This window comes from Otolemur garnettii, unplaced genomic scaffold, assembly GCF_000181295.1.
Source record: "Otolemur garnettii isolate 467f Iridium unplaced genomic scaffold, OtoGar3 scaffold00002, whole genome shotgun sequence".
Classification (NCBI taxonomy): Eukaryota; Metazoa; Chordata; class Mammalia; order Primates; family Galagidae; genus Otolemur; species Otolemur garnettii.
This window is the reverse complement of record NW_003852397.1, coordinates 37,193,608-37,202,969: the sequence shown is the minus strand read 5'-3', so window position 1 is coordinate 37,202,969 and position 9,362 is coordinate 37,193,608. Positions and strand designations below refer to the sequence as shown.

General features: G+C 45.5%; 1 protein-coding gene and 1 non-coding gene across 2 annotated transcripts in view; one reads left to right on the top strand and one right to left on the bottom strand.

The window, feature by feature from the left end:
- The window catches only part of KAT2B (lysine acetyltransferase 2B), a 117,540-nt gene that overhangs the window by 94,680 nt on the left and 13,498 nt on the right, over window positions 1–9,362 (bottom strand). The gene's annotated exons all lie outside the window — the stretch shown is intronic.
- Window positions 4,740–4,844, top strand: LOC111725837. The gene has a single exon (XR_002773804.1). It is a non-coding gene; the product is annotated as a small nucleolar RNA U13 (small nucleolar RNA).

Sequence of the window (9,362 nt, the reverse complement as noted above, 5' to 3'; positions counted from 1 at the left end):
CCACCTTAGGTGTACGTGGCTGGCGCCTTAGCCGGTTGAGCCATAGGCGCCGAGCCGACTAAGTTGTTTTTTAAAGGCAAGAATTGCTAGTAACTATTAATACAGAATTCTGCCCCCCCACCCCTCCACCCCCGATTCAAGGCTGGACAGGGGACCCCAGTTTTCCTAAGCTTGGGCAAGTTCATGAAGGGAACCTGACCTTTTGCCCTGAGCTGGAGGGACTGAATTCATTCTTTTGTCAATAACACTCATTAATGATGAAAACCTGTTTCTATTTGCCCAGTCCTGGCCAAGCGTATTTCTCAAGACCTAAGACCCCTAGATCAGCAGTTCTCAACCTGTGGGTCACAACCTCTTTTTAACAATGAAAATACACTACGGCATTAAGAAGGCTGAGAACCACTGCCCTAGATAAAAGAACCCACATAGAGACTCCCCAGTTAGTTTAGCTCTTTCTCCCTTCCCAAAGCTCTGGTGCTTTTTACTTCTGTATTCCTTTCTAACTTCTAATAAAAATCCTATCTTGCCACTGATCTGTGGTCCAAGGGTTCATCCCCGAGACCAAGGACCCACTGAAGAGCGAAATTCCGGTATCACTATCACTTCAAAGATGAATCTTACACAAAGTTTCCCCCAAGTATGTCCCACAATTGGAGCTTATTTTCTCCTCACAAATTAAGGAAACTTAATAAGCTATACTTCCAAAAATAAAAATAAAAATGTAGGATAGCACACAGGGGTCTGTCCAAAAACCCTGCCCTTATCTGATCAAAAAAAGTGACAGTCTAGAGGTGGCCACACTTCCCCTGTCAGAATCTAATTTAGTAAAAGAAAAACAGCAAATGACAAGAACAAGTGAGTCATTAACTAGGTTGCTCTGTTTCTGAATTCAGTAGAGGGTTTGAAACAATTAAAACTGGCTAATAATAAAGACTGATGTTGCTGGGTTTTGTTAGGGGCTCCCTATTAAATGCCGCTAACATGCTGACATCCAACTTTCTGGTCTCTTTATAAATACATGGGAACTAAAATGGAATCTAAAGAGAATTTCTGGATAGTTACTCTAGTTCCCTTCTTGGACTGCAATATAAAATTTAAGATAAAGCCTCAGCTGGGTGGGTGAGGGTAGACTAAGAATTTCTGGAAATGGTTAAAGGGAGCCAAGAAGAGAAACTGGCAATGCAGGAGGACTATGATGAGAGGGTTTAAATTTTCATTGGTGGGCTCGGCACCTGTGGCTCAAGCAGCTAAGGCGCCAGCCACATACACCTAAGGTGGCAGGTTCGAATCCCCAGCCCGGACCCACCAAACAACAATGATGGCTGCAACCAAAAAACGGCCGGGTGTTGTGGCGGGTGCCTGTGGTCCCAGCTACTTGGGAGGCGGAGGCAGGAGACTCGCTTGAGCCCAGGAGTTGGAGGTTGCTGTGAGCTGTGATGCCATGGCACTCTACCCAGGAGGATAGCTTGAGGCTCCGTCTATCTAAAAAAAAAAAAAAAAAAGAAAAAAAAGAACAAATTTTCATTGGTGGCGGACACTTGTAGTCCAAGCTACTTGGGAGGCTGAAGCAAGAGAACTGCTTAAGCCCAAGAGTTTGAGGTTGCTGCACCTACCAAGGGCAACACAGTGAGACTCTGTCTCAACAACAACCAAAAAATGTCTACCATTGTGACGTTGTGGCTACCATTGTGAAATGTTTAAATCCTTCTTTTTGGGGGGGAGGGGAGAACAGTCTCATTGTCATCCTAGGTAGAGTGCTGTAGCATCATAGCTCACAGCTCTTGGGCTTGAGCAATCCTCTTCCCTCAGCCTCCCAAGTAACTGGGACTACAGACACCTGCCACAGTGCCCAACTAGTTTTTCTATTTTTAGTAAGAGATGAGGTCTCACTCTTACACAGGCTGGTCTCAAACCTCTGAGCTCAAGCAATCCACCCACCAGGGCCTCCCAGAGTGCTAGGATTACAGGCATGAGCCACTGTGCGGCCTAAATTCTCCTCTTAACTATATGTGTATTGCGTTAAAAAAAGATATTTTAATCCTATTTTAAAATAACAAAACCTGGACCCCACAGTCAGCAGTTCTGATGCAAACAAAAGTCTTCTCCTCTGGAAGTAACTGGTTTTTGCATAATGCTAATGTGATTCCAAGCAGTCCTGCACAAACATCCATCTGCTCAGGAAATCACTGGGAAATCTTGTCAAATGCAGATTGAGATTGATTAGGTCTTGGGTGGGGCCTGAGATTCCACATTTCTCCAAGTTCCCAGGTGAAGGCCACTCTTTTAAGTAGCAAAAGATTTGAAAGGATAAAGACGGGTTGAAAAATGCAACTGCTCTCCCTTCTCCTGGGATTAACTTTAGCCTTTCATACACAGATTAAGTTTAAATAGCTGAATAATCCTTTTGGAAACACATAGCCTTTTTTTCTCCGCTGTGTGACAATTCTTTCAGTTCACAAAGTTGTACGTGGAAGGCCAGCAGATGTCATAAACTTTGAGCTCAAACTGGGATTTTAAAAATCTGGGGCTTTTGGCAGAAGTGAAAAGAAGAAAGTGTGCCAGGTAGAGGGGTAGTGTTCCTTCAGGAAAGTAAAATTGCCTGTGATTGAGATTGGAAACAGAACTGGAAGAGAGAAATGATAACTGGTGAGGTAATTCACCAGCAGTAGCATCTCTGAATACCTTAATACTGAGTGCCATTTTGGTCTGGAAAGTCCCAGGGAATCCCAAAAACAAATATTGAAGAAAATGGTCCAGGGAGGGCGGCACCTATGGCTCAGTGAGTAGGGTGCAGGCCCCATATACCGAGGGTGGCGAGTTCGAACCCACCCCAGCCAAACTGCAACAAAAAATAGCCGGGCCTTGTGGCAGGCACCTGTAGTCCCAGCTACTCGGGAGGCTGAGGCAAAAGAATCGCCTAAGCCCAAGAGCTGAAGGTTGCTGTGACGCCACAGCACTACTGAGGGCAACAAAGTGAGACTCTGTCTCTGAAAAAAAAAAAAAAATGGTCCATGGTACAGAAGAATGGAAATCCTATCATGAGGAAATTACCCAGGGCAAAACAACTCAGCTATAAAATACTCCGTTCAAAGGCTTCTCATCCATGCTTTCCAGGGTTATTCCAACATCAAAGTTACAGAAAATCTTAAGAACATCCCTATTAGGAGGAAGTCCTTGTACCTCTGCTGCAGCTGAATAATAGGTCTGGCTAAATCAACCCCCACACCCACCCCCAAACCCTCAGGCAGTATCTCCAAGGGTGCTGGAATGGCTCCCAAGGTTATCAAATGGCCTAGGGGGTGGCCTCATTTTATCTGAGTCACCTCTCCAGGTCCAATCCCAAACACACATCATCCCTGGAAGAGCGTCAGGAGGTCCTAAGTGACACCAGGGCCTAGAAACTGATGCCCTAGAATGCTAAATCCAAGGCATGTTTTTTAAATTTAATACACACACATTCTCACATTTTGGGGGGTTTTTTTTGAGACAGAGTCTTTGTCACCCTTGATAGAATACCATGGCATCACAGCTCACAACAACCTCAAACTCTTGGACTTAAGCGAATCTCTTGCCTCAGCCTCCTGAGTAGCTGGGACTACAGGAGCCTGCCACCAATGCCTGGCTATTTTTTGGTTGCAATTGTCATTTTTGTTTAGCAGGCCTGAGCCAGGGTCCAATCCGCCAGCCTCAGTGTAGGTGGCCCGCTCCCTACTCACTGAGCTACGGGCACTGAGCCACATTCTCAGACTTTATCTGTATAGATGCAAAACAGCCAGCACAAAAAAGTCAGCCCAGGCTTCAACCCAGCGGAAAGATCTGTCAAACTGCTTGGCTAGCACTGAGCATCTCCAACAATCAGCTGACAGAATCTTTCACTCTTCAGCCTGTCGTGTTGGTACCAAGTCCACAAGGATGAGCAAAATGAATAGTCTTTTAAATACTGTTTCCTTGAACAGCTCACGTTCTCATGGTATCATTCATTATCTGGGCTGATGACTCTCCAATTCACATAACCAGCCCAACCTGCAAAGCAGAACTTGTAGCCCACATTCCCAGCTGCCTACATCTGGCCTCTCTGTCCAGTAAACTTCACACCAAGGCCTGCCCTCCACTCCAACACCCCTTTTTAACCATCCTATTACCTTCTTGGCATTACCTTCCTCCCATGTCCTGAGGTTTAATATACCTGCATTTGATGTCCTCACCTAACGCCATCTGAGGCTTCTTTCAGAATTTCTCAGATTTATACCTTCTTCCTTCTCCCGCCAGGGTCCAACTCCAGGCCTTTATCAGTCAATTGGGAGAAGCCCTTTCTTCCTCTTCCAACACATACATTTCCCATTCCCAACCTAGCACTTGCCCACATCACTCCACCCTAAAATGCTTCTTAAACAATAATGTCAAGCATTTGTGTTTCTTACTTTCCAAGGTAATTGCAGCCCAAATCATCTTATTTTCTCCTTCCAATAGCCCTTTAGGACAAGTACTTCAATGCCCAGAGAAAGAACACAGTTTGCCAGAGTTCACCCCGCTGGCAAAGAGCCAAGGAGCCAAGCGCAAAACCCAGAACTCCCTCTGGCCCTCTCAAATATCTCGTGCCTCCTCCTTTTTAAAGTGCAAAGACACTCTGATATCCCTCCTATCAAGTGATTTCTTCCTACCTAGCAGACTCTACCTCCCACTGTGTCTCTTTACCAGTTTTTCCCTTTTTCTCCTATTTGGATGGTCTTTTTAGCAAGATCCTTTTGTAGTTCATTAAGCATGATGACTGGGTTTTCATGCTCATGTGTGAGATGTGCCTCCCTAAAACCTTGTTACAGCGTCAGCACTTTACTCCGCTGACATAAAAAAAAAAACAAAAAAAGATCTATAATTATTATTTATATTTAGCACTGCTGTTAACTGTAACAGTAGCTAACATTTGTTGAGTACTTAGAAGGTTCCAGATTCTATACCAAACTGCTAAATGGATTATCTCATTTTACCATCAAGACAATACTTGACTATTAACAGATACACCCGATTTAATACCTCAGAGACAGAACTTTAGATTTTTTTACCTATTTCATACCTGCTTCTCCCATACACTTCCTCATCTTGGTAAATGAAAATACCATCCTTTCAGTTGCTTACACCAACAATCTACACATTATCCTTTATTTCTGGCTTTTCTTTACCCCTCTCCCCATAACAAATTGAGTCCTGTTGCCTATACCCTAATAATACTGCCCCAAACAGTCGACTTCTCACCCACCCCTCCCCCTCTACTACTACCCTAGTCCAAGACACCACCACTCATCTCTAGACAACTTCCAACTGGCCCTCTTTTTCTAGTCTTTCTCTTGTACACTTTATTATTCTCTGAGCTACCAGAAAGGTCACTTTAAGAGGCTATTCTAATATGAATCCATTGGACAGCCCAGACGTCCATAACAGATGAACAAATAAACTCTGACACATCCATACAGTGGAATACTCCTCAGAAATAAAAAGAAATTAACAACATATACATGCGACAACACAGATGAATCTCAAAAACATTACACTGAGTGGAAAAAAGTCTATATTGTGTAGTACCATTTACGTGAAATTATAGAATAGCAAAACTAAACCACAGGGCACAAATCAGATTAGTGGGTGCTTCTAAGAAAGAGAGATTTGAAAGGCAAGACACTCTAGGGAGATGGAAAAGTTCTGTGTCTTGATATGTACTTGTCAAAACTGATCAGAACCAAAGATATTAACATTTCACTGTGTTAAAACTATTAATGCAGGGCGGCGCCTGTGGCTCAATGGGTGGGGCACTGGCCCCATATACCAAGGGTGGCGGGTTCAAACCCAGCCCCAGCCAAACTGCAACAGAAAACTAGCCAGGCGTTCTGGTGGGCGCCTGTGGTCCCAGCTACTCGGGAGGCTGAGGCAAAAGAATCGCCTAACCCCAGGAGTTGGAGGATGCCGTGAGCTGTGTGATGCCAGGGCACTCTACTGAGGGCGACAAAGTGAGACTCTGTCTCTACCAAAAAAAAAAAAAAAACTATTATTGCAGCATTCTGGCCCCCATTTCTCTCTGGCATCTCATCTCCTACCTTTGTCCCACCCACCTTCATCTAGCCACACTGGTCTCCCAGCAGGGCTTGCACATGCCACACCATTTCCAGCTGGAGTATCTTTGCATGTGTCCTGGCACCTACTCCCCTCACTTCCCGTTATCATTCAGGCCCCAGCCTGTGCCCCCTCTGCAGAGACATTCCTGGGCACATATCTGAAGGAATTCCCTGGCACTCCCGTTTAATTCTGTTTGCATTTTCTGTGTGGCCCACACCACTTTTTGTTATTTTCTTGCTTTCTGTCTACATCTGCTACCAGAAGGCAAGCTCTGCAACAGTTAAGGACCCATCTGTCACTATATCATCAGCATCTAAATCGACACCTGGCATGTTCAACAACAATTTGGTTACGTGAATGGAAAAAGTTGACATTATTGGGCAGTGCCCTTAGCTCAGTGGGTAGGGCGCCGGCCACATACACTGAGGCTGGTGGGTTCAAACCCGGCACCAGCCAGCTAAAACAATGACAACCGCAACAACAACAACAACAACAAAATAACTGGGCATTGTGGCAAGGCAAGAGAATCGCTTAAGCCCAAGAGTTTGAGGTTGCTGTGAGCTGTGACACCATAGCACTCTACCGAGGCATGAGACTTTGTCTCTAAAAAAAAAAAAAGAAAGAAAGAAAGAAAAAGAAAAAGTTGACATTATCACTATCTGCATTTTAGAATTATGAAACCTGGGGCTTGTAAAGGGTAAGTAACCTTCCCATGGTCACCCATCAGGAATCGGAGCCAGTCAGGCTGGTGCCCAGGGCACATTCTAAACTCCTCTGGTGTCTGATGTCCTCCTCCCTTTGGTTTTGTTTTTCTGCTTGATTTTGCCCTCTCTGCTCCTCCCAGGCTGGAGCCCGCTCCTTTACTTCTCCCCAGCTCATGATGGTTTCTCTCCACATCCACTTCATGCTTGATTATTCACATTAACATTTCTTTTTGCAGTTTTTGGCCCGGGGCCGGGCCTGAACCAGCCACCTCTGGTATATGGGGCCAGCAGCCTACTCCTTTGAGCCACAGGTGCCGTCCTCACTTCAACATTTCTTTCATTTCACATCTGTCTCCCCAGCGAGACAAGGGGCTCCAGCTCCGGGTGGCTTTGCTTCCTTTTGCTCGTGCAGCACAGAACTGGGCACAGGTAATTAACCAATAATCATGGACGTGTTCCCCTGGAGGTGGGATGAGTCAGATAGACCTGTGGGTCTGTGCCAATCTTGGGTTACATGACTCACTTCATTATTTCAAAGTATGCTGACCTTGGCTTCTTTGGCATCCTACCACCCAGTTTCAAAACTGGATTGTTGAAGCTGATGCAAATCAGCACGGCCACTGTCAGTCACTATGACACCCATATTACTCGGGCCTCATCCCTGTACTTCTGGAATCTCCTGCATACCACACAACCCTCCAAGAAGGCTGCATAAGCTGAGGTCATGCCATGAATGAAGACTGATCAGGATGGTGTGGAATTTAATGGAAACATCCCCCACACATCTTGCCCTAAGGACACTGAAGAGATTTCTCTAAGCCTCCTCCAGAGATTAGGTGGTATATCATTCCAAATGGATAACTGGAGACATAATTCATACTTTTTTCTTTTTTTTTTTTTTTTTTTTTTTTGAGACGGAGCCTCAAGCTATCCCCCTGGGTAGAGTGCCCTGGCATCACGCTCACAGCAACCTCCAACTCCTGGGCTCAAGCGAGTCTCCTGCCTCAGCCTCCCAAGTAGCTGGGACTACAGGCGCCCGCCACAATCCCGCCACAACGCCTGGCCATTTTTTGGTTGCAGCCATCATTGTTGTTTGGCAGGTCCAGGCTGGGGATTCGAACCCGCCACCTTAGGTGTATGTGGCTGGCGCCTTAGCCGCTTGAGCCACAGGTGCTGAGCCAATTCATACTTTTTTCCCCAAATAAATGCATTTACCTCATGATTAAAAAATAATAAGCCAAAACAGAAGAGGAACAAATTAAGAAAGTCTATCGTAGACTTTAAAGTAACCAGAGGCTGGGCAAGGTGGCACACACCTACCTATAATCCTAGCACTCTGGGAGGCTGAGACAGAAGGATCACTTGAGCTCAGGAGTTCCAGACTAGCCTAACCAAAAGAGCAAGAACCTATCTCTATTAAAAAAAAGTTAAAAAAAAAAAAAATCCAGGCTTAGCACCTGTAGCTCAAGCAGCTAAGGCCCTAACCACATACACCAGAGCTGGTGGGTTCGAATCCAGCCCAGGCCTGCCAAACAACAATGACAACTCCAACCAAAAAATAGCTGGGCCTTGTGGTGGGCGCCTATAGTCCCAGCTACTTAGAAGGCTAAGGCAAGAGAATCTCTTAAGCCCAGAAGTTAGAGGTTGCTGTGAGCTGTGATACCATAGCACCCTGCTCAGGGCAACAGGTTGAGGCTCTGTCTCCAAAAAAAAAAAAAAAAAAAATTGGCTTGGTGCCCATAGCTCAGTGGTTAGGGTGCCAGCCACATACACCAAAGCTGTCAGGTTCGAACTCAGCCCAGGCCTGCTAAACAACAATAACTGCAACAACAAAAAAAAATAGCCAGGCATTGTGGCAAGTACCTGTAATCCCAGTTACTTGGGAGGCTAAGGCAAGAGAATTGCTTAAGCCCAAGAGTTGCAGGTTGCTCTGAGCTGTGACATCACAGCACTCTACCAAGGGTGACATAGTGAGACTCTGTCTCAAAAAAAAAAGGCTCGGCACCCATCACTCAGGGGTTAGGGTGCCAGCCACATACAGTGGGGCTGGCAGATTTGAACCCAGCCTGGGCCAGCTAAACAACAACTGCAACAACAACAACAAAAAATAGCCAGCTCAGTGCCCATAGCACAGTGATTATGACGCTGGCCACATGCACAAAGGCTGGTAAGTTACAACCCAGCCCAGTCTAGCTAAACAACAATGACAACTGTAACAAAAAAATAGCTGGGTGTTGTGGCAGGCACCTGTAGTCCCAGTTACTTGGGAGGCTGAGGCAAGAGAATCGCTTAAGCCTAAGAGCTTGAACTTGCTATGAGCTGGGAGGCCATGGCACTCTACCGAGGGCGACATAATAAGACTCTATCTCAAAAAAAAAAAAAATAGCCAATAGCCAGGCATTATAGCAGCACCTGTAGTCCCAGCTCCTTGGGAGGCTTATGCAAAACAATCACTTAAGCCCAAGAGTTTGAAGTTTCTTGCTGTAAGCTGTGACATCAGAGCACTCTACTGAGGGTGACATAGTAAGACTCTGTCTCCAAAAAAAAAAAAAA